This window comes from Camelus ferus, chromosome 36, assembly GCF_009834535.1.
Source record: "Camelus ferus isolate YT-003-E chromosome 36, BCGSAC_Cfer_1.0, whole genome shotgun sequence".
Taxonomy (NCBI): Eukaryota; Metazoa; Chordata; class Mammalia; order Artiodactyla; family Camelidae; genus Camelus; species Camelus ferus.
This window is the reverse complement of record NC_045731.1, coordinates 3,516,187-3,542,672: the sequence shown is the minus strand read 5'-3', so window position 1 is coordinate 3,542,672 and position 26,486 is coordinate 3,516,187.

The window sequence follows — 26,486 nt, the reverse complement described above, 5'->3', positions numbered from 1 at the left end:
TATATATATGGGGAGGTACGAGCTCCAACTCGGTTTTACAGTGAAAACTGCAGTAACTTCAAACCGGCACTAGGAAACAGACTGAGAATCCAGAGTAAAAGTTTATGCAAACACTTCCCTTTGTGCTAGATGAACGAAAGTCTCTCCACATGCTCAGTTCTGAGAGATAAGTGTGTGTTAAAGCGTCCGTCACCTAGCTTGTTGGAACACAAAGTTTTCTTTTCACTTGCTTTCTCCACTCAAAACATATATACGGGGAGGTCGAGCTCAGACTAGTTTTACAGTGAAAACTGCAGGAACTTCAAACCGGCCTAGGAAACAGATGAGAAACCAGAGAGTAAAAGGTTCTCCAGCAACCCTTCCCTTTGTGTTAAATGAAACGAACGTATCTCCACTGATATCTGAGAGATAATTGTGTGTGAAAGCCGTCCTCACATAGCTGTTGGGAAAAGAAAGTTTCTTTTCACTTGCAAACTCCAACTCCATACATATATATGGGGAGGTACGAGCTCAAACTCGGTTTTACAGTGAAAACTGCTGGAACTTCAAAACGGCACTAGGAAACAGATGAGAAACCAGAGTAAAGGTTTCTCCTGCCAACCCATTCCCTTTGTGACTAGATGAACGAACGTTTCTCCACATGCTCAGTTCTGAGAGATAAGTGGTTTGAAAGCCGTCCTTCACTAGCTTGTTGGGAACACAAAGTTTCTTTTCACTTGCAAATTCCACTCCATACATGTATATAAGGGGAGGTACGAGCTCCAACCCTGTTTTACGTGAAAACTGCAGGAAATTTAACCGGAACTAGGAAACAGACTGAGAAACCAGATTAAAGTTTTTTCCTGCAATCCGTTCCCTTCTGCTTGATTAACGAACGTCTCTCCACATGCGGTCTCTTCGAGAGATAAGTGTGTGTGAAAGCCGTCCTCAACGAGCTTGTTGGGAACACAAGTTTCTTTTCAGTTGCAAACTCCAGTCCATATATATATATGGGGAGGTACGAGCTCCAACTCGGTTTTACAGTGAAAACTGCAGGAACTTCGAACTGGCACTAGGAAACAGACTGAGAAACCCAGAGTAATATTTTCCCTGCAACCCGTTCCCTTTGGCTATATAACGAACGTCTCTCCACTAATGCTCAGTTCTGAGAGGAAAGTGTGTTTGAAAGCCGCCTTCACCTAGCTTTTTGGGAACACAAAGTTTCTTTTCACTTGCCAAACTCCAATCCATACTATATATGGGGGAGGTCGAGCTCAACTCGGTTTACAGTGAAAACTGCGGAACATAATACCGGCACAAGAACAGACTGAGAAACCAGAGTAAATGTTCTCCTGCAACCCGTTCCCTTTGTGCTAGATGACGAACGCTCTCCACATGCTAGGTTCTGAGAGATAAGTGTGTGTGAAAGCCGTCCTTCAACTAGTTGTTGGGAACACAAAATTTCATTTGAGTTCCAACCCAATCCATAAATATATATGGGAGGTACGTAGCTTGCAACTCGTTTTACAGTGAAACTCCTCAGGAACTTCAAACGCACTAGGAAACAGACTTGAAAACAGAGTAATGTTTCTCCTGCAAAACCCGTTCCGTTTATGCTAGATGAACGAACGTCTCTCCACATGCTCAGTTCAGAGAGAAATTGTGTGTGAAAGCCGTCCTTCACCTAGCTTGTGGGAACACAAAGTTTCTTTTCACTGCAAACTCCACTCCATACATATATGGGGAGGTACGAGCTCCAACTCGTTTTACAGTGAAAACTCTGGAACTTCAAACGGGCACTATGAAACCGACTGAGAAACCAGAGTTAAAATTTTCCCCTGCAACCCGTTCCCTTTGTGCTAGATGAACGAACGTCTCTCCAAATGCTCAGTTCTGAGAAATAAGTGTGTGTGAAACCCGTCCTTCACATACTTGTTGGGAACACAAAGTTTCATTTTCAGTTGCAAAACTCCACTCCCATACATATATATGGGGAGGTACGACTCCATCTACCGTTTTACAGTGAAAACTGCCGGAAACTTCAAACCGGTACAAGGAAAAGACTGAGAAACCAGAGTAACAGTTTCTCCTGCAAACCCGTTCCCTTTGTGCTAGATGAACGAACGTCTTTCCCAATCTCAGTTTTGAGAGATAAGTGTGTGTGAAAGCCTTAGTTCACCTAGCTTTTTGGGAACACAAAGTACTTTTCACTTGCAAAATCCACTCCATACATATGTATGGGGATGAACGGGTCCAACTCGGTTTTACAGTGAAAACTGCTGGAACTTCAAACGGGCACTAGGAAGCAGACTGAGAAACCAAGAAAAAGTTGTCCCCTGCAAACCGTTCCCTTTTGGCTAAATGAAGAAAGTCTCTCCACATGATCTGTTCTGAGAGATAAATGTGTGTGAAAGCCGTCCTTCACCTAGCTGTTGGGAACACAAAGTTTCTTTTCAGTTGCAAACTCCACTCCATACATATATAGGGGAGGTACGAGCTCCAACTCGGTTTTACAGTGAAAACTGCAGGAACTTCTAACCGGCACTAGGAAACAGACTGAGAAACCAGAGTATAAGTTTCAACTGCAACCCGTTCCCTTTGTGCTAGAGAACGAACGTCTCTCCACATGCTCATTTCTGAGAGATAAGTGTGTGTGAAAGCGGCCTTCACCTAGCTTTTTGTGAACACAAATTTCTTTTCACATGCAAATTCCACTCCATAAATATATATATGGGGAGGTACGAGTTCCAACTCGGTTTTACAGTGAATACTGCAGGAACATCAAACTGGCAGTAGGAACAGACTTAAAAACCAGAGTAAAAGTTTTCCTTCAACCCGTTCCCTTTGTGCTTGATGAACGAAAGTCTCTCCACATGCTAAGTTCTGAGAGATAAGTGTGAGTGAAAGCCGTCCTTCACATAGATTGTTGGGAACACAAAGTTTCTTTACACTTGCAAACTAAAATCCATACATATATATGGGGAGGTTCGAGCTCCAACTCGGATTTACAGTGAAAACTGCAGGAAATTCAAACCGGCTCTAGGAAACAGACTGAGAAACCAGAGTAAATGTTTCATCCTGCAACCCGTTCCCTTTGTGCTAGATGAACGAACGTCTCTCCACATGCTAGTTCTGAGAGATAAGTGTGTGTGAAGCCGTCCTTCACTAGCTTGTTGGACACAAAATTTCATTTGCAGTTGCCAACTCCACTCCATAAATATATATGGGGAGGTACGTAGCTGCCAACTCGGTTTTACAGTGAAATCTGCAGGAACTTCAAACCGGACACTAGGAAACAGACTGAGAAAACAGAGTAATAGTTTACTCCTGCAACCCTGTTCACTTTATGCTAGATGAACGAACGTCTCTCCACATGCTCAGTTCAGAGAGATAATTGTGTGTGAAAGCCGTCCTTCACCTAGCTTGTTGGGAACACAAAGTTTCTTTTCAGTTGCAAACTCCACTCCATACATATATATGGGGAGGTACGAGCTCTAACTCGTTTACAGTGAAAACTGCCAGGAACATTCAAACCGGGCACTAGGAAACAGACTGAGAAAGCCAAGTAAAAGTTTCCTGCAACCCGTTCCTTTGTGCTAGTGAACGAACGTCTCTCCACATGCTCAGTTCTGAGAGATAAGTGTGTGTGAAGCCGTCCTTCACATAGCTTGTTGGGAACACAAGTTTCTTTTTCAGTTGCAAACTCCACCCATACATATATATGGGGAGGTACGAGCTCCAACTCGGTTTTACAGATGAAAACTGCAGGAACTTCAAACCGTCAATAGGAAAACAGACTGAGAAACCAGAGTAAAAGTTTTCTCCTGCAACCCGTTCCCTTTGTGCTAGATGAACGAACGTCTCTCCCACATGCTCAGTTCTGAGAGATAAGTGTGTGTGAAAGCCGTCCTTCACCTAGCTGGTTGGGAACACAAAGTTACTTTTCAAGTTGCAAACTCCACTCCATACAATATTATGGGGAGTACGAGATCCAACTCGGTTTTACAGTGAAAACTGCATGGAACTTCAAACCGGGCACTAGGAAGCAGACTGAGAAACCAAAGTAAAAGTTTCCTCCTGCAACCCGTTCCATTTGTGCTAAGATGAACGAAAGTCTCTCCACATGCTCATGTTCTGAGAGATAAATGTGTGTGAAAGCCGTCCTTCACCTAGCTTGTTGGGAACACAAAGTTTCTTTTCAGTTGCAAACTCCACTCCATACATATATATGGGGAGGTACAAGCTCCAACTCGGTTTTACAGTGAAAACTGCAGGAACTTCTAACCGGCACTAGGAAACAGACTGAGAAACCAGAGTATAAGTTTCACCTGCAACCCGTTCCCTTTGTGCTAGATGAACGAACGTCTCTCCACATGCTCATTTCTGAGAGATAAGTGTGTGTGAAAGCCGGCCTTCACCTAGCTTGTTGGGAACACAAAAGTTTCTTTTCACATGCAAATTCCACTCCATAAATATATATGGGGAGGTACGAGCTCCAACTCGGTTTACAATGAATACTGCAGGAACATCAAACCGGCAGTAGGAAACAGACTTAAAAACCAGAGTAAAAGTTTTCCTTCAACCCGTTCCCTTTGTGCTTGATGAACGAAAGTCTCTCCACATGCTAGTTCTGAGAGATAAGTGTGATGTGAAAGCCGTCCTTCACATAGATGGTGGGAACACAAGTTCTTTACACTTGCAAACGAAAATCCTACATATATATGGGGAGGTTCGAGACTCCAACTCGGATTTACAGTGGAAAAACGCAGGGAAATATTCAAACCGGCTACTAGGAAACAGACTGAGAAACCAGAGTAAATGTTTCTCCTGCAACCCTTTCCTTTGTGCTAGATGAACGACGTCTCTCACATGCTCAGTTCTGAGAGTAAGTGTGTTTGAAAGCCGTCCTTCACCTAGCTTGTTGGGAACACAAAGTTTATTTCAGTTGCAAACTCCACTCCATACAATATATATGAGGAGCTACGAGCTCCAAGTCGGTTTTACAGTGAAAACTGCAGGAACTTCAAACCGGCACTAGGAAACAGACTGTAGAAATCAGAGTAAAAGTTTCTCCTGCAACCGTTCCATTTGTGCTAGATGAACGAACGTCTCTCCACATGCTCAGTTCTGAGAGATAATGTGTGTGAAAGCCGATCCTTCACCTAGCTTGTTGGGAACAAAGTTTCTTTTTCACTTGCAAACTACCACTCCATACATATATATGGGGAGGGTACTAGCTCCAAATCGGTTTACAGTGAAACTGCTAGGAACTTCAACCGGCACTAGGAAACAGACTGAGAAACCAGAGTAAAAGTTTCTCCTGCAACCCGTTACCTTTGAGCAAGATGAACGAACATCTCTCCACATGCTCAGTTCTGAGAGAATAGTGTGTGTGAAAGCCGTCCTTCACTAGCTTGTTGGGAACACAAAGTTTCTTTTCAGTTTCCAAAACCTCACTCCATACATATATATGGGGAGGTACGAGCTCAAGTCGGTTTTACAGTGGAAAACTGCAGGAACTTCAAACCGGCACTAGAAAACAGAGTGAGAAATCAAGTACAAGTTTCACCTGCAACCCTTCCCTTTGTGCTAGATGAACGAACGTCTCTCCACATGCTCAGTTCTGAGAGATAAGTGTGTGTTAAGCCGTCCTTCACCTAGCTTGTTGGAAACACAAAGTTTCTTTTCACTTGCTTTCTCCATTCAAAACATATATATGGGGAGGTACGAGCTCAGAAGCTTTTTAAAGTGAAAACTGCAGGAAACTTCAAACCGGCACTAGGAAACAGACTGAGAAACCGACTAAAAGTTTTCCTGCAATCCGTTCCCTTTGTGTTAAATGAACGAAACGTATCTCCACATGCTAATATCTGAGAGATAATTGTGTGTGAAAGCCGTCCCTTCACATAGCTTGTTTGGGAACAGAAAGTTTCTTTCACTTGCAAACTCCACTCCATACATATATATGGGGAGGTACGAGCTCCAACTCGGTTTTACAGTGATAACTGATGGAACTTCAAACCGGCACTAGGAAACAGACTGAGAAACCAGAGTAAAGTTTCTCCTGCAAACCCTTCCCTTTGTGCTAGATGAACGAACGTCTCTCCACATGCTCAGTTCTGAGAGATAAGTGTGTTTGAAAGCCGTCCTTCACCTAGCTTGTTGGGAACCAAAGTTCATTTTCACTTGCAAATTCCACTCCATACATGTATATATGGGGAGGTACGAGCTCCAACCCTGTTTTACTGTGAAAACTGCAGGAACTTCAAACCGGCACTAGGAAAAAGACTGCGAAACCAGATTAAAAGATTTTCCTGCAATCCGTTCCCTTTGTGCTTGATGAACGAACGTCTCTCCACATGCTCAGTTCTGAGAGATAAGTGTGTGTGAAGCCGTCCTTCACATAGCTTGTTGGGAACACAAATTTTTTTTACTTGCAAACTCCACTCCATACATATATATGGGGAGGTACGAGCTCCAACTCAGATTTTACAGTGAAAACTGCAGTAACTTCAAACCGGCACTAGGAAAAATACTGAGAAACCAAGTAAAAGTTTCTTCTCCTGCAACCCGTTCCCTTTGTGCTAGATGAACGAACGTCTCTCCACATGCTCAGTTCTGAGACATAAGTGTGTGTGAAAGCCGTCCTTCACCTAGCTTGTTGGGAACACAAAGTTTCTTTTCAGTTGCAAACTCCACTCCATACATATATATGGGGAGGTACGAACTCCAACTCGGTCTTTACAGATGAAAACGGCAGGAACTTCAAACCGGCACTAGGAAACAGACTGAGAAAACAGAGTAATATTTTCCCCTGCAACCCGTCCCTTTGTGCTAGATGAACGAACGTCTCTCCACATGCTCAGTTCTGAGAGAAAGTGTGTGTGAAAGCCGTCCCTTCACCTAGCTTGTTGGGAACACAAAGTTTCTTTTCACTTGCAAACTCCACTCCATATATATATATGGGAGGTACGAGCTCCAACTCAGTTTTACAGTGAAAACTGCAGGAACTTCATACCGGCACAAGGAACAGACTGAGAAACCAGAGTAAATGTTTCTCCTGCAACCCGTTCCCTTTGTGCTAGATGAACGAACGTCTCTCCACATGCTAGGTTCTGAGAGATAAGTGTGTGTGAAAGCCGTCCTTCAACTAGCTTGTTGGTAACACAAAGTTTCATTTGAGTTCCAACTCCAATCCATACATATATATGGGGAGGTACGTAGCTGCCAACTCGGTTTTACAGTGAAAACTGCAGGAACTTCAAACCGGACACTAGGAAACAGACTGAGAAAACAGAGTAATAGTTTCTCCTGCAACCCGTTCCCTTTAGTGCTGATGAACGAACGTCTCTCCACATGCTCAGTTCTGAGAGAAATTGTGTGTGAAAGCCGTCCTTCACCTAGCTTGTTGGGAACACAAAGTTTCTTTTCATTTGCAAACTCCACTCCATACATATATATGGGGAGGTACGAGCTCCAACTCGGTTTTACAGTGAAAACTGCAGTAACTTCAAACCGGCACTAGGAAAACAGACTGAGAATCCAGAGTAAAGTTTATCCTGCAACAATTTCCCTTTGTGCTAGATGAACGAAAGTCTCTCCACATGCTCAGTTCTGAGAGATAAGTGTGTGTTAAAGCCGTCCTTCACCTAGCTTGTTGGAAACACAAAGTTTCTTTTCACTTGCATTTCTCCACTCAAAACATATATATGGGGAGGTACGAGCTCAGACTAGTTTTACAGTGAAAACTGCAGGAACTTCAAACCGGCCCTAGGAAACAGACTGAGAAACCAGAGTAAAAGGTTCTCCAGCAACCCTTTCCCTTTGTGTTAAATGAACGAACGTATCTCCACATGCTGATATCTGAGAGATAATTGTGTGTGAAAGCCGTCCTTCACATAGCTTGTTGGGAAACAGAAGTTTCTTTTCACTTGCAAACTCCACTCCATACATATATATGGGGAGGTACGAGCTCCAACTCGATTTTACAGTGAAAACTGCTGGAACTTCAAACCGGCACTAGGAACAGACTGAGAAACCAGAGTAAAGGTTTCTCCTGCAACCCATTCCCTTTGTGCTAGATGAACGAACGTCTCTCCACATGCTCAGTTCTGAGAGATAAGTGTGTTTGAAAGCCGTCCTTCACCTAGCTTGTTGGGAACACAAAGTTTCTTTTCACTTGCAAATTCCACTCCATACATATATATGGGGAGGTACGAGCTCCAACCCTGTTTTACTGTGAAAACTGCAGGAACTTTCAAACCGGAACTAGGAAACAGACTGAGAAACCAGATTAAAAGTTTTTCCTGCAATCCGTTCCCTTCTGCTTGATGAACGAACGTCTCTCCACATGCTCAGTTCTGAGAGATAAGTGTGTGTGAAAGCCGTCCTTCAACTAGCTTGTTGGGAACACAAAGTTTCTTTTCAGTTGCAAACTCCAGTCCATACATATATATGGGGAGGTACGAGCTCCAACTCGGTTTTACAGTGAAAACTGCAGGAACTTCGAACTGGCACTAGGAAACAGACTGAGAACCCAGAGTAATATTTTCCACTGCAACCCGTTCCCTTTGTGCTAGATGAACGAACGTCTCCCCACATGCTCAGTTCTGAGAGGAAAGTGTGTTTGAAAGCCGCCCTTCACCTAGCTTTTTGGGAACACAAAGTTTCTTTTCACTTGCAAACTCCAATCCATATATATATATGGGAGGTTCGAGCTCCAACTCGGTTTTACAGTGAAAACTGCTGGAACTTCATACCGGCACAAGAAACAGACTGAGAAACCAGAGTAAATGTTTCTCCTGCAACCCGTTCCCTTTGTGCAAGATGAACGAACGTCTCTCCACATGCTAGGTTCTGAGAGATAAGTGTGTGTGAAAGCCGTCCTTCAACTAGCTTGTTGGGAACACAAAATTTCATTTGAGTTCCAACCCCAATCCATAAATATATATGGGGAGGTACGTGCTGCAACTCGGTTTTACAGTGAAAACTCAGGAACTTCAAACCGACACTAGGAAACAGACTGAGAAAACAGAGTAATAGTTTCTCCTGCAAACCGTTCCCTTTATGCTAGATGAACGAACGTCTCTCCACATGCTCAGTTCTAGAGAGAAAATTGTGTGTGAAAGCCGTCCTTCACCTAGCTTGTTGGGAACACAAAGTTTCTTTTCACTTGCAAACTCCACTCCATACATATATGGGGAGGTACGAGCTCCAACTCGGTTTTACATGTGAAAACTGCATGGAACTTCAAACCGGCACTAGGAAACAGACTGAGAAACCAGAGTTAAAAGTTCCCCTGCAACCCGTTCCCTTTGTGCTAGATGAACGAACGTCTCTCCAAATGCTCAGTTCTGAGAGATAAGTGTGTGTGAAAGCCCGTCCTTCACATAACTTGTTGGGAACACAAAGTTTCTTTTCAGTTGCAAACTCCACTCCATACATATATATGGGGAGGTACGAGCTCCAATCTCCGGTTTTACAGTGAAAACTGCCGGAACTTCAAACCGGGACTAGGAAAAAGACTGAGAAACCAGAGTAACAGTTTCTCCTGCAACCCGTTCCCTTTGTGCTAGATGAACGAACGTCTTTCCCAATCTCAGTTTTGAGAGATAATTGTGTGTGAAAGCCTTAGTTCACCTAGCTTTTTGGGAACACAAAGTTACTTTTCACTTGCAAAATCCACTCCATACATATGTATGGGGAGGAACGGGGTCCAACTCGGTTTTACAGTGAAAACTGCTGGAAATTCAAACGGGCACTAGGAAGCAGACTGAGAAACCAAGAAAAAGTTTCCCCTGCAACCCGTTCCCTTTGTGCTAAATGAAAGAAAGTCTCTCCACATGATCTGTTCTGAGAGATAAATGTGTGTGAAAGCCGTCCTTCACCTAGCTTGTTGGGAACACAAAGTTTCTTTTCAGTTGCAAACTCCACTCCATACATATATAGGGGAGGTACGAGCTCCAACTCGGTTTTACAGTGAAAACTGCAGGAACTTCTAACCGGCACTAGGAAACAGACTGAGAAACCAGAGTAAAAGTTTCAACTGCAACCCGTTCCCTTTGTGCTAGATGAACGAACGTCTCTCCACATGCTCATTTCTGAGAGAGAAGTGTGTGTGAAAGGCGGCCTTCACCAAGCTTTTTGTGAACACAAAATTTCTTTTCACTTGCAAATTCCACTCCATAAATATATATATGGGGAGGTACGAGTTCCAACTCGGTTTTACAGTGAATACTGCAGGAACATCAAACCGGCAGTAGGAAACAGACTTAAAAACCAGAGTAAAAGTTTTCCTTCAATCCGTTCCCTTTGTGCTTGATGAACGAAAGTCTCTCCACATGCTAAGTTCTGAGAGATAAGTGTGAGTGAAAGCCGTCCTTCACATAGATTGTTGGGAACACAAAGTTTCTTTACACTTGCAAACTAAAATCCATACATATATATGGGGAGGTTCGAGCTCCAACTCGGATTTACAGTGAAAACTGCAGGAAATTCAAACCGGCTCTATGTAACAGACTGAGAAACCAGAGTAAATGTTTCTCCTGCAACCAGTTCCTTTGTGCTAGATGAACGAACGTCTCTCCACATGCTCAGTTCTGAGAGATAAGTGTGTGTGAAAGCCGTCCTTCACCTAGCTTGTTGGGAACACAAAGTTTCTTTTCAGTTGCAAACTCCACTCCATACATATATATGGGGAGGTACGAGCTCCAACTCGGTTTTACAGTGAAAACTGCAGGAACTTCAAACCGGCACTAGGAAACAGACTGAGAAACCAGAGTAAAAGTTTCTCCTGCAACCCTTTCCCTTTGTGCTAGATGAACGAACGTCTCTCCACATGCTCAGTTCTGAGAGATAAGTGTGTGTGAAAGCCGTCCTTCACCTAGCTTGTTGGGAACACAAAGTTTCTTTTCAGTTGCAAACTCCACTCCATACATATATATGGGGAGGTACGAGCTCCTAACTCGGTTTTACAGTGAAAACTGCAGGAACTTCAAACCGGCACTAGGAAACAGACTGAGAAACCAGAGTAAAAGTTTCTCCTGCAACCCGTTCCCTTTGTGCTAGATGAACGAACGTCTCTCCACATGCTCAGTTCTGAGAGATAAGTGTGTGTGAAAGCCGTCCTTCAACTAGCTTGTTGGGAACACAAAGTTTCTTTTCACTTGCAAACTCCACTCCATACATATATATGGGGAGGTACGAGCTCCAACTCGGTTTACAGTGAAAACTGCAGGAACTTCAAACCGGCACTAGGAAACAGACTGAGAAACCAGAGTAAATGTTTCTCCTGCAACCCGTTCCCTTTGTGCTAAATGAACGAACATCTCTCCACATGCTCAGATTCTGAGAGATAAGTGTGTGTGAAAGCCGTCCTTCACCTAGCTTGTTGGGAACACAAAGTTTCTTTTCAGTTGCAAACTCCACTCCATATATATATATGGGGAGGTACGAGCTCCAACTCGGTTTTACAGTGAAAACTGCAGTAACTTCAAACCGGCACTAGGAAACAGACTGAGAAATCCAGAGTAAAGTTTATCCTGCAACCCGTTCCCTTTGTGCTAGATGAACGAACGTCTCTCCACATGCTCAGTTCTGAGAGATAAGTGTGTGTTAAAGCCGTCCTTCACCTAGCTTGTTGGAACACAAAGTTTCTTTTCACTTGCTAACTCCACTCCATACATATATATGGGGAGGTACGAGCTCCAACTCGGTTTTACAGTGAAAACTGCAGGAACTTCAAACCGGCACTAGGAAACAGACTGAGAAACCAGAGTAAAAGTTTCTCCTGCAACCGTTCCCTTTGTGCTAGATGAACGAACGTCTCTCCACATGCTCAGTTCTGAGAGATAAGTGTGTGTGAAAGCCGTCCTTCACCTAGCTTGTTGGGAACACAAAGTTTCTTTTCACTTGCAAACTCCACTCCATACATATATATGGGGAGGTACGAGCTCCAACTCGGTTTTACAGTGAAAACTGCTGGAACTTCAAACCGGCACTAGGAAACAGACTGAGAAACCAGAGTAAAGTTTCTCCTGCAACCCGTTCCCTTTGTGCTAGATGAACGAACGTCTCTCCACATGCTCAGTTCTGAGAGATAAGTGTGTGTGAAAGCCGTCCTTCACCTAGCTTGTTGGGAACACAAAGTTTCATTTCACTTGCAAATTCCACTCCATACATATATATATGGGGAGGTACGAGCTCCAACACTGTTTTACATGTGAAAACTGCAGGAACTTCAAACCGGCACTAGGAAACAGACTGCGAAACCAGATTAAAAGATTTTCCTGCAATCCGTTCCCTTTGTGCTTGATGAACGAACGTCTCTCCACATGCTCAGTTCTGAGAGATAAGTGTGTGTGAAAGCCGTCCTTCACATAGCTTGTTGGGAACACAAAGTTTCTTTTACTTGCAAACTCCACTCCATACATATATATGGGGAGGTACGAGCTCCAACTCAGATTTTACAGTGAAAACTGCAGTAACTTCAAACCGGCACTAGGAAAAATACTGAGAAACCAAAGTAAAAGTTTCTCCTGAAACCCGTTCCCTTTGTGCTACATGAACGAACGTCTCTCCACATGATCAGTTCTGAGACAAAGTATGTTTGAAAGCCGTCTTTCACATAGCTTGTTGGGAACACAAAGTTTCTTTCAGTTGCAAACTCCACTCCATAAATATATATGTGGAGGTACGAGTTCCAAAACGGGTTTACAGTGAAAACTGCAGGAACTTCAAACCGGCACTAGGAAACAGACTGAGAAACCAGAGTAAAAGTTTCTCCTGCAATCCGTTCCATTTGTGCTAGATGAACGACCGTCTCTCCTACATGCTCAGTTCTGAGAGATAAGTATGTGTGAAAGCCGTCCTTAACATAGCCTTGTTGGGAACACAAAGTTTCTTTTCAGTTGCAAACTCCACTCCATATATATATATGGGGAGGTACTAGCTCCAACTCGGTTTTACAGTGAAAACTGCAGTAACTTCAAACCGGCACTAGGAAACAGACTGAGAAACCAGAGTAAAAGTTTCTCCTGCAACCCGTTCCATTTGTGCTAGATGAACGAACGTCTCTCCACATGCTCAGTTCTGAGAGATAAGTGTGTGTGAAAGCCGTCCTTCACCTAACTTGTTGGGAACACAAAGTTTCTTTTCAGTTGCAAACTCCACTCCATACATATATATGGGGAGGTACGAGCTCCAACTCCGTTTTACAGTGAAACCTGCCGGAACTTCAAACCGGCACAAGGAAAAAGACTGAGAAACCAGAGTAACAGTTTCTCCTGCAACCCGTTCCCTTTGTGCTAGATGAACGAACGTCTCTCCAATGCTCAGTTCTGAGAGATAATTGTGTGTGAAAGCCGTAGTTCACCTAGCTTTTTGGAAACACTAAGTTACTTTTCACTTGCAAACTCCACTCCATACATATGTATGGGGATGTACGAGGTCCAACTCGGTTTTACAGTGAAAACTGCTGGAACTTCAAACGGGCACTAGGAAACAGACTGAGAAACCAGAGTTAAAATTTCTCCTGCAAACCGTTCCCTTTGTGCTAGATGAACGAACGTCTCTCCACATGCTCAGTTCTTAGAGATAAGTGTGTGTGAAAGCCGTACTTCACCTAGCTTGTTGGGAACACAAAGTTTCTTCTCACTGGCAAATTCCTCTCCATACATATATATGGGGAGGTACGAGCTCCAACACGGTTTTACAGTGAAAACTGCAGGAACTTCAAACCGGCACTAGGAAACAGACTGAGAAACCAGAATAAAAGGTTCTCCTGCATCCCGTTCCCTTTGAGCTAGATGAACGAACGTCTCTCCACATGCTAAGTTCTCAGAGATAAGTGTGTGTGAAAGCCATACTTCAACTAGCTTGTTGGGATACAAACTTACTTTTCACTTGCAAACCACAATCCCTACATATATATGGGGAGGTACTAGATCCTAATCGGTTTTACAGTGAAAACTGCTGTAACTTCAAAACGGCACTAGGAAAAATACTGAGAAACCAGACTAAAAGTTTCTCCTGCATCCCGTTCCTTTGGTGCTAGATGAACGAACGTCTCTCCACATGCTCAGTTCTGAGAGATAAGTGTGTGTGAAAGCCGTCCTTCACCTAGCTGGTTGGGAATAAAAATTTTCTTTTCACTTGCAAACTCCACTCCATACATATATAGGGGAGGTACAAGCTCCAACTCGGTTTTACAGTGAAAACTGCAGTAACTTCAAACCGGCACTAGGAAACAGACTGAGAATCCAGAGTAAAAGTTTCCCCTGCAACCCGTTCCATTTGTGCTAGATGAACGAACGTCTGTCCACATGCTCAGTTCTGAAAGATAAGTGTGTGTGAAAGCCGTACATCACCTAGCTTGTTGGGAACACAAATTTTCTTTTCAGTTGCAACCTCCACTCCATACATATATATGGGGAGGTACGAGCTCCAATTCGGTTTTACAGTGAAAACTGTTGGAAATTCAAACCGGCACTAGGAAACAGAGAAACCAGAGTAAAATTTTATCCTGCAACCCGTTCCCTTTGTGCTAGATGAACGAACGTCTCTCCACATGCTCAGTTCTGAGAGATATGAGTGTGTGAAAGCCGTCCTTCACATAGATTGTTGGCAACACAAAGTTTCTTTTCAGGTGCCAACTCCACTCCATAAATATATATGGGGAGGTACGAGCTCCAACTCGGTTTTACAGTGAAAATTGCAGGAACTTCAATCCGGCACTAGGAAACAGACTGAGAAACCAGAGTAATATTTTCCCCTGCAACCCGTTCCCTTTGTGCTAGATGAACGAACGTCTCCCCACATGCTCAGTTCTGAGAGGAAATTGTGTGTGAAAGCCGCCCTTCACCTAGCTTTTTGGGAACACAAAGTTTCTTTTTTCTTGCAAACTACACTCCATACATATATATGGGAGGTACGAGCTCCAACTCGGTTTTACAGTGAAAACTGCTGGAACTTCAAACCGGCACAAGAAACAGACTGAGAAAACAGAGTAAATGTTTCTCCTGCAACCCGTTCCTTTGTGCTAGATGAACGAACGTCTCTCCACATGCTAGGTTCTGAGAGATAAGTGTGTGTGAAAGCCGTCCTTCAACTAGCTTGTTGGGAACACAAAATTTCTTTTGAGTTGCTAACTCCACTCCATAAATATATATGGGGAGGTACGAGCTGCAACTCTGTTTTACAGTGAAAACTCAGGAACTTCAAACCGACACTAGGAAACAGACTGAGAAACCAGAGTAATAGTTTCTCCTGCAACCCGTTCCCTTTATGCTAGATGAACGAACGTCTCTCCACATGCTCAGTTCTGAGAGAAAATTGTGTGTGAAAGCCGTCCTTCACCTAACTTGTTGGGAACACAAAGTTTCTTTTCACTTGCAAACTCCACTCCATACATATATATGGGGAGGTACGAGCTCCAACTCCGTTTTACAGTGAAAAGTGCTGGAACTTCAAACAGGCACTAGGAAACAGACTGAGAAACCAGAGTTAAAATTTCTCCTCCAACCCGATCCCTTTGTGCTAGATGAACGAACGTCTCTCCACATGCTCAGTTCTGAGAGATAAGTGTGTGTGAAAGCCGTCCTTCACCTAGATTGTTGGGAACACAAAGTTTCTTTTCAGTTGCAAATTACACTCCATATATATATATGGGGAGGTACGAGCTCCAACACGATTTTACAGTGAAAACTGCAGGAACTTCAAACCGGCGCTAGGAAACAGACTGAGAAACCAGAAGTAAAAGTTTTCTCCTGCAATCCCGTTCCATTTGATGCTAGCATGAACGAACGTCTCTCCACATGCTCAGTTCTCGAGAGATAATTGTGTGTTGAAGCCAGTACTTCACAAGCTTGTTGGGAACACAAACTTACTTTTCACCTGCAAACTCCACTCCCTACATATATATGGGGAGGTACTAGCTCCAAATCGGTTTTACAGTGAAAACTGCTGGAACTTCAAACCGGCACTAGGAAACAGACTGAGAAACCAGAGTTAAAATTTCTCCTGCAACCCGTTCCATTTGTGCTAGATGAACGAACGTCTCCCAACATGCTCAGTTCTGAGAGATAAGTGTGTGTGAAAGCCGTCCTTCACCTAGCTTGTTGGGAACACAAAGTTTCTTTTCACTTGCAAACTTCACTCCATACATATATATGGGGAGGTACTAGCTCCAACTCGGTTTTACAGTGAAAACTGCAGGAACTTCAAACCGGCACTAGGAAACAGACTGAGAAACCAGAGTAAAAGTTTCTCCTGCAACCCGTTCCCTTTGTGCTAGATGAACGAACGTCTCTCCACATGCTCAGTTCTGAGAGATAAGTGTGTGTGAAAGCCGTCCTTCACCTAGCTTGCTGGGAACACAAAGTTTCTTTTCACTTGCAAACTCCACTCCATACATATATATGGGGAGGTACTAAGCTCCAACTCGGCTTTACAGTGAAAACTGCAGGAACTTCAAACCGGCACTAGGAAACAGACTGAGAAACCAGAGTAATAGTTTCTCCCTGCAACCCGTTCCATTTGTGCTAGATGAACGAACGTCTCTCCACATGCTCAGTTCTGAGAGATAAGTGTGTTTGAAAGCCGTCCTTCACCTAGCTTGTTGGGAACACAAAGTTTCTTTTCACTTGCAAACTACACTCCATACATATATAGGGGAGGTACAAGCTCCAACTCGGTTTTACAGTGAAAACTGCAGGAACTTCAAACCGGCACTAGGAAACAGACTGAGAAACCAGAGTAAAAGTTTCTCCTGCAACCCGTTACCTTTGTGCTAGATGAACGAACGTCTCTCCATATGCTCAGTTCTTAGAAATATGTGTGTGTGAAAGCCGTTGTTAAAATAGCTTGTTGGGAACACAAAGTTCCTTTTCAGTTGCAAACTCCACTCCATATATATATATTGGTAGGTACGAGCTCCAACTCGGTTTTACAGTGAAAACTGCAGTAACTTCAAAACGGCACTAGGAAACAGACTGAGATACCAGAGTAATAGTTTCCCCTGCAACCCGTTCCCTTTGTGCTAGATGAACGAACGTCTCTCCACATGCTCAGTTCTGAGAGATAAGTGTGTTTTAAAGCCGTCCTTCACCTAGCTTGTTGGGAACACAAAGTTTCTTTTCAGTTGCAAACTACACTCCATACATACATATGGGGAGGTACGAGCACCAAATCGATTTTACAGTGAAAACTGCTGGAACTTCAAACCGGCAGTAGGAAGCAGACTGAGAAACCAGAGTAAAATTTCTCCTGCATCCCGTTCCATTTGTGCTAGATGAATGAACGTCTTTCCACATGCTCAGTTCTGAGAGATAAGTGTGTGTGAAAGCCATCCTTCACCTAGCTTGTTGGGAACACAAAGATTCTTTTCACTTGCAAATTCCAATCCATACATATATAAGGGTAGGTACGAGCTCCAACTCAGTTTGACAGTGAAAACTGCTGGAACATCAAACCGGCACTACTAAACAGACTGAGATAACAGAGTAAAAGTGAGTCTTGCAACCCGTTCCCTTTGTGCTATATGAACGAACGTCTCTCCACATGCTCAGTTCTGAGAGATAAGTGTTTGTGAAAGCCCTCCTTCACCTAGCTTGTTGGGAACACAAAGTTTCTTTTCACTTGCAAACTCCACTCCATACATATATATGGCGAGGTACGAGCTCCAATTCGATTTTACAGTGAAAACTGCAGGAACTTCAAACAGGCACTAGGAAACAGACTGAGAAACCAGAGTAAAAATTTCTCCTGCAACCCGTTCCATTTGTGCTAGATGAAAGAACGTCTCTCCACATGCTCAGTTCTGAGAGATAAGTGTGTGTGAAAGCCGGCTTCACCTATCTTGTTGGGAACACAAAGTTTCTTTTCACTTGCAAACTACACTCCATACATATATATGGGGAGGTACGAGCTCCAACACGCTTTTACAGTGAAAACTGCAGGAACTTCAAACCGGCACTAGGAAACAGACTGAGCAACCAGAGTAATAATTTCCCCTGCAACCCGTTCCATTTGTGCTAAATGAACGAACGTCTCTCCACATGCTCATTTCTGAAAGAAAATTGTGTGTGAAAGTCGTCCTAGACCTAGCTTTTTGGGAACACAAAGTTTCTTTTCACTTGCAAACTAAACTCCATATATATATATGGGGATGTACGAGCTCCAACTCGGTTTTACAGTGAAAACTGCAGGAACTTCAAACAGGCACTAGGAAACAGCCTGAGAAACCAGAGTAAAAGTTTCTCCAGCAACCCGTTCCCTTTGTGCTAGATGAACGAACGTCTCTCCACATGCTCAGTTCTGAGAGTTAAGTGTGTGTTAAAGCCGTCTTTCACCTAGCTTGTTGGGAACACAAAGTTTCTTTTCAGTTGCAAACTCCAATCCATACATATATATGGGGAGGTAAGAGTTCCAAATCGGTTTACAGTAAAAAAGGCAGGAACTTCAAACAGGCACTAGGAAACAGCCTGAGAAACAAGAGTAAAAGTTTCTCCTGCAACCCGTTCCCTTTGTGCTAGATGAACGAACGTCTCTCCACATGCTCAGTTCTGAGAGTTAAGTGTGTGTTAAAGCCGTCTTTCACCTAGCTTGTTGGGAACACAAAGTTTCTTTTCAGTTGCAAATTCCATTCCACACATATATATGGGTAGGTACGAGCTCCAAATCAGTTTTACAGTGAAAATTGCTGGAACATCAAACCGGCACTAGGAAACAGACTGAGAAACCAAAGTTAAAATTTCTCCTGCAACCCGTTCCCTTTGTGCTATATGAACGAACGTCTCTCCACATGCTCAGTTCTGAGAGATAAGTGTGTGTGAATGCCGTCCTTCACCTAGCTTGTTGGGAACACAAAGTTTCTTTTCACTTGTAAACTCCACTCCATACATATATATGGCGAGGTACAAGCTCCAATTCGGTTTTACAGTGAAAACTGCAGGAACTTCAAACAGGCACTAGGAAACAGACTGAGAAACCAGAGTAAAAGTTTCTCCTGCAACACTTTCCATTTGTGCTAGATGAAAGAACGTCTCTCCACATGCTCAGTTCTGAGAGATAAGTGTGTGTGAAAGCCGGCTTCACCCAGCTTGTTGGGAACCCAAAGTATCTTTTCACTTGCAAACTCCACTTCATAAATATATATATGGGGAGGTACGAGCTCCATCACTGTTTTACAGTGACAACTGCAGGAACTTCAAACCGGCAGTAGGAAACTGACTGAGAAAATAGAGTAAAAGTTTTTCCTGCAATCCGTTCCCTTTGTGCTTGATGAACGAACGTTTCTCCACATGCTCAGTTCTGAGAGATATGTGTGTGTGAAAGCCGTACTTCACCTAGCTTGTTGGGAATACAAAGTTTCTTTTCAGTTGCAAAATCCACTCCATACATATATATGGGGTGGTACAAGCTCCAACTCTGTTTTACATTGAAAACTGCAGGAACTTCAAACCGGCACTAGGAAACATACTGAGAAAACAGAGAAAAAGTTTCGCCTACAAACCGTTCCATTAGTGCTAGATGAACGAGCGTCTCTCCACATGCTCAGTTCTGAGAGATAATTGTGTGTGAAAGCCGTCCTTCAAATAGCTTGTTGGGAACACAAAGTTTCTTTTCAGTTGCCAACTCCAATCCATACATATATATGGGAAGGTACGAGCTCCAACATTTTTTTACAGTGTAAACTGCAGGAACTTCAAACCGCCACTAGGAAACAGACTGAGAAAACAGAGAAAAAGTTGCCCATATATACCGTTCCATTTGTGCTAGATGAACGAACGTCTCTCCACATGCTCTGTTCTGAGAGTTAAATGTGTGTGAAAGCCGTCCTTCAACTAGCTTGTTGGAAACGCAAAGTTCTTTTCACTTGCAAACTCCACTCCATAATTATATATAGGGTGGTACTAGCTCCAACTCGGTTTTACATAGAAAACTGCAGGAACTTCAAACCTGCATTAGGAAACATACTGAGAAACCAGAGAAAAATTTCCATTAAAAACCATTTTTTTGGGCTAGATGAACGAGCGTCTCTCCACATGCTCAGTTCTGAGAGATAATTGTGTGTGAAAGCCGTCCTTCAAATAGCTTGTTGGGAACACAAAGTTTCTTTTCAGTTGCAAACACCAATCCATACATATATTTGGGGAGGTACGAGGTCCAAAAATATTTTACAGTGTAAACTGCAGGAACTTCAAACCGGCACTAGGAAACAGACTGAGAAAACAGAGAAAAAGTTTTCCATACATACCGTTCCATTTGTGCTAGATGAACGAACGTCTCTCCACATGATCTGTTCTGAGAGGTAAGTGTGTGTGAAAGCCGTCCTTCACCTAGCTTGTTGGAAACGCAAAGTTCTTTTCACTTGCAAACTCCACTCCATATATATATATGGGGAGGTACGAACTCCAACTCGGTTTTACAGTGAAAACTGCAGTAACTTTAAACCGGCACTAGGAAACAGACTTAGAAACCAGAGTAATAGTTTCTCCTGCAATCCGTTCCGTTTCGGCTAGATGAACGAACGTCTCTCCACATGCTCAGTTCTGAGAGATAAGTGTGTGTGAAAACCGTCCTTAACTTAGCTTGTTGGAAACACAAAGATTCTTTTCAATTGCAAACTACACTCCATACATATATATGGGGAGGTACAAGCTCCAACTAGGTTTTACAGTGAAAACTGCAGGAACATAAAACAGGCACTAGGAAATAGACAGAGAAACCAGAGTAAAAGTTTCTCCTGCAACCCGTTCTCTTTGTGCTAGATGAACGAACGTCTCTCCACATGCTCAGTTCTGAGAGATAAGTGTGTGTGAATTCCGTCCTTCAACTAGCTTGTTGGGAACACAAAGTTTCTTTTCAGTTGCAAACTCCAATCCATACATATATAGGGGGAGGTACGAGCTCCAACTCGGTTTTACAGTGAAAACTGCTGGAACTTCATACCGGCACTAGGAAACAGACTGAGAATCCAGAGTAATAATTTCTCCTGCAACCCGTTCCATTTGTGGTAGATGAACGAACGTCTCTCCACATGCTCAGTTCTGAGAGATAAGTGTGTGTGAAAGCCGTACTTCACCTAGCTTGTTGGGAACACAAAGTTTCTTTTCAGTTGCAAACTTCACTCCATATATATATATATGGGGAGGTACGAGCTCCAACTCCGTTTTACAGTGAAAACTGCTGTAACTTCAAACCGGCCCTAGGAAACAGACTGAGAAACCAGAGTAAAAGTTTCTCCTGCAAACCTTTCCATTTGTGCTAGATGAACGAACGTCTCTCCACATGCTCAGTCCTGAGAGATATGTGTGCGTAAATGCCGTGCTTCATTTAGCTTGTTGGGAACACAAAGTTTCTTTTCAGTTGCAAACTCCACTCCATACATATATATGGGGAAGTACAAGCTCCAACTCGGTTTTACAGTGAAAACTCAGGAACATAAAACCGGCACTAGAAAACAGACTGAGAATCCAGAGTAAAAGTTTCTCCTTCAAATCGTTCCCTTTGTGCTAGATGAACGAACGTCTCTCCACATGCTCAGTTCTGAGAGATAATTGTGTGTGAAAGCCGTCCTTCACATATCTTGTTGGGAACACAAAGTTTCTTTTCAGTTGCAAACTCCAATCCATATATATATATGGGGAGGTACTAGCTCCAAATCGTTTTTACAGTGAAAACTGCAGGAACTTCAAACCGGCACTAGGAAACAGACTGAGAATCCAGAGTAAAATTCTCCTGCAACCCGTTCCTTTTGTGCTAGATTAAAGAAAGTCTCTCCACATGCTCATTTCTGAGAGTTAAGTGTGGGTGAAAGCCGTCCTTCACCTAGCTTGTTGGGAACACAGTTTCTTTTCACTTGCAAACTCCACTCCATACATATACATGGGGAGTTACGAGCTCCAACTCGGTTTTACAGTGAAAACTGCAGTTACTTCAAACCGGCACTAGGAAACAGACTGAGAAACCAGAGAAAAAGTTTCTCCAGCAACCCGTTCCCTTTGTGCTAGATGAACGAACGTCTCTCCACATGCTCAGTTCTGAGAGATAAGTGTGTGTGAAAGCTGTCTTTCACCTAGCTTGATGGGAACACAAAGTTTCTTTTCAGTTGCAAACTCCACTCCATACATATATATGGGGAGGTACGAGTTCCAACTCGGTTTTACAGTGAAAACTGCAGGAATTTCAAACCGGCACTAGGAATCAGTCTGAGAAAAAGACTAAAAATTTCTCCTGCAACCCGTTCCCTTTGTGCTAGATGAAAGAAAGTCTCTCCACATGCTCAGTTCTCAGAGATAAGTGTGTGTGAAACCCGTCGTTCAAATAGCTTGTTGGGAATACAAACTTATTTAACTTGCAAACTCCATTCCATACATATATATGGGGAGGTACTAGCTCCAACTCGGTTTTACAGTGAAAACTGCTGGAACTTCAAACCGGCACTAGGAAACAGATTGAGAGACCAGAGTAAAAGTTTCTCTTGCAACACATTCCCTTTGTGCTAGATGAAAGAATGTCTCTCCACATGCTCAATTCTGAGATATATGTGTGTGTGAAAGCCGTCCTTCACCTAGATATTTGGGAACACAAAGTTTCTTTTCACTTGCAAAATCCACTCCCTACATATATATGGGAAGTACGAGCTCCAACATGGTTTTACAGTGAAAAATGCAGTAACTTCAAACCGGCACTAGGAAACAGACTGAGAAACCAGAGAAAAAGTTTCTCCAGCAACCCGTTCCCTTTGTGCTAGATGAACGTAAGTCTCTCCACTTGCTCAGTTCTGCGAGATAAGTGTGTGTGAAATCCGTCCTTCACCTAGCTTGATGGGAACACAAAGTTTCTTTTCATTTGCAAACTCCACTCCATAAATATATATGGGGAGGTACGAGTTCCAACTCGGTTTTACAGTGAAAACTGCAGGAATTTCAAACCGGCACTAGGAATCAGACTGAGATAAAAGACTAAAAAATTTTCCTGCAACCCGTTCCCTTTGTGCTAGATGAAAGAAAGTCTCTCCACATGCTCAGTTCTCAGAGATAAGTGTGTGTGAAAGCCGTCGTTCAACTAGCTTTTTGGGAATACAAACTTACTTACACTTGCAAACTCCATTCCATACATATATATGGGGAGGTACTAGCTCCAACTCGGTTTTACAGTGAAAACTGCCGGAACTTCAAACCGGCACTAGGAAACAGATTGAGAGACCAGAGTAAATGTTACTCCTGCAACCCATTCTCTTTGTGCTAGATGAACGAATGTCTCTCCACATGCTCAATTCTGAGATATATGTGTTTTTGAAAGCCGTCCTTCAACTTGATATTTGGGAACACAAGTTTCTTTTCACTTGCAAACTCTACTCCCTACATATATATGGGAAGTACGAGCTCCAACACGGTTTTACAGTGAAAAATGCAGTAACTTCAAACCGGCACTAGGAAACAGACTGAGGATCCAGAGTAAAAGTTTCTCCTAAAACCCGTTCCATTTGTGCTAGATGAACGAACGTCTCTCCACATGCTCAATTCTGATAGAAATGTGTGTGTGAAAGCCGCCAATCACCTAGCTTTTTGGGAACACAAAGTTTCTTTTCACTAGAAAACACCACTCCATACTATATATGGGGAGGTACGAGCTCCAACTCGGGTTTACAGTGAAAACTGCTGGAACTTCAAACCGGCACTAGGAAACAGACTGAGAATCCAGAGATAAAATTTCTCCTGCAACACGTTCCATTTGTGCTAGATGAACGAACGTCTCTCCACATGCTCAGTTCTGAGAGAAAAGTGTGTGTGAAAGCCGACCTTCACCGAGCTTGTTGTTAACACAAAGTTTCTTTTCACTTAAAAACTCCACTGCATACATATATATGCTGAGGTACAAGCTCCAACTCGGTTTTACAGTGAAATCTGCAGGAAATTCAAACCGGCACTAGGAAACAGACTGACAAAAAATAGTTAAAATTTCTGCTGCAAACCGTTCCCTTTGTGCTAGATGAACGAACGTCTCTCCACATGCTCAGTTCTGAGAGATAAATGTGTGTGAAAGCCGTCCTTCACCTAGCTTGTTGGGAACACAAAGTTTCTTTTCAGTTGCCAACTCTACTCCATACATATATATGGGGAGATACTAGCTCCAACTCGGTTTTACAGTGAAAACTGCAGTAACTTCAAACCGGCACTAGGAAACAGACAGAGATACCAGAGTAAAAGTTTCACCTGCATCACGTTCCCTTTGTGCTAGATGAACGAACGTCTCTCCACATACTCAGTTCTGAGAGATATGTGTGTGTGAAAGCCGTCCTTCAACTAGCTTGTTGGGAACACAAAGTTTCTTTTCACTTGCAAACTCCACTCCATAAATATATATGGGGAGGTAAGAGCTCCAACTCGGTTTTACAGTGAAAAGTGCAGTAACTTCAAACCGGCACTAGGAAACACACTGAGAACCCAGAGTAAAATTTCACCTGCAACCCGTTCATTTTGTGCTAGATGATCGAACGTCTTTCCATATGCTCAGTTCTGAGAGATAAGTGTGTGTGGAAGCAGACCTTCACCTAGCTTGTTGGGAACCCAAAGTTTCTTTTCACTTGCAAACCCCACTCTATACATATATATGGGGAGGTACGAGCTCCAACTCTGTTTTACAGTGAAAACTGCAGGAACTTCAAACCGGCACTAGGAAACAGACTGAGAAAAAGAGTTAAAATTCCTGCTGCAAACCGTTCCCATTGTGCTAGATGAAAGAAATTCTCTCCACATGCTCAGATCTGAGAGAAAAGTGTGTCTGAAAGCCGTTCTTCACCTAGCTTGTTGGGAACACAAAGTTTCTTTTCACTTACAAACTCCACTCCATACATATATATGGGGAGGTACCAGCTCCAACTCGGTTTTACAGTGAAAACTGCAGGAAATTCAAACCGGCACTAGGAAACACTCTGAGGAACCAGAGTAAAAGTTTCTCCTGCAAACCGTTCCCTTTGTGCTAGATGAACGAACGTCTCTCCACATGCTCAGTTCTAAGAGATAAATGTGTGTGAAAGCCGTCCTTCACCTAGGTGGTGGGAACACAAAGATTGTTTTCACTTACAAACTCCATTCCATACACATATATTGTGAGGTACGAGCTCCAACTCGATTTTACAGTGAAAACTGCAGGATATTCAAACCGGCACTAGGAAACAGACTGAGAAAACAGAGTAAAAGTTTCTCCTGCAACCGGTTCCCTTTGTGCTAGATGAACGAACGTCTATCCACATGCTCAGTTCTGAGAGATAAGTGTGTGTGAAAGCCGTCCTTCAACTACCTTGTTGGGAACACAAAGTTTCTTTTCAGTTGCAAACTCCACTCCATACATATATATGTGGAATTACGAGCTCCAACTCGGTTTTACAGTGAAAACGGCCGGAATTTCAAACCGGCACTAGGAAACAAACTGAGAAACCAGAGTAAAAGTTTCACCTGCATCACGTTCTCTTTGTGCTAGATGAACGAACGTCTCTCCACATACTCAGTTCTGAGAGATATGTGTGTGTGAAAGCCGGCCTTCAACTAGCTTGTTGGGAACACAAAGTTTCTTTTCACTTGCAAACTCCAATCCATTAATATATATGGGGAGGTACGAGCTCCAACTCGGTTTTACAGTGAAAACGGCAGGAACTTCAAACCGGCACTAGGAAACAGACTGAGATACCAGAGTAAAAGTTTGTCTTGCAACCCGTTTCCTTTGTGCTAGATGAACGAACGTCTCTACACATGCTCAGTTCTGAGAGAAAAGTGTGTGTGAAAGCAGTCTTTCACCTAGCTATTTGGGAACACAAAGTTCCTTTTCACTTGCTAACTCCACTCCATACATATATATGGGTTGGTAAGAGCTCCAACTCGATTTTACAGTGAAAAATGCTGGAACCTCAAACCGGCACTAGGAAACAGACTGAGAAAAAAGAGTTAAAATTTCTGCTGCAAACAGTTCCCCTTGTGCTAGATGAACGAACGTCTCTCCACATGCTCAGTTCTGAGAGAAAAGTGTGTCTGAAAGCCGTACTTCACCTAGCTTGTTGGGAACACAAAGTTTCTTTTCACTTACAAACTCCAAACCATACATATATATCGGGAGGTACGAGCTCCAACCCGGTTTTACAGTGATAACTGCAGCAAATTCAAACCGGCACTAGGAAACAGACTGAGGAACCAGAGTAAAAGTTTCTCCTGCAAACCGTTCCCTTTGTGCTAGATGAACGAACGTCTCTCCACATGCTCAGTTCTGAGAGATAAGTGTGTGTGAAAGCCGTCCTTCACCTAGCTTGTTGGGAACACAAAGTTTCTTTTCAGTTGCAAACTCCACTCCTTACATATATGTGGGGAGATACGAGCTCCAACTCGGTTTTACAGTGTAAAATGCAGTAACTTCAAACCGGCACTAGGAAACAGACAGAGATATCAGAGTAAAAGTTTCACCTGCAACACGTTCACTTTGTGCTAGATGAACGAACGTCTCTCCACACACTC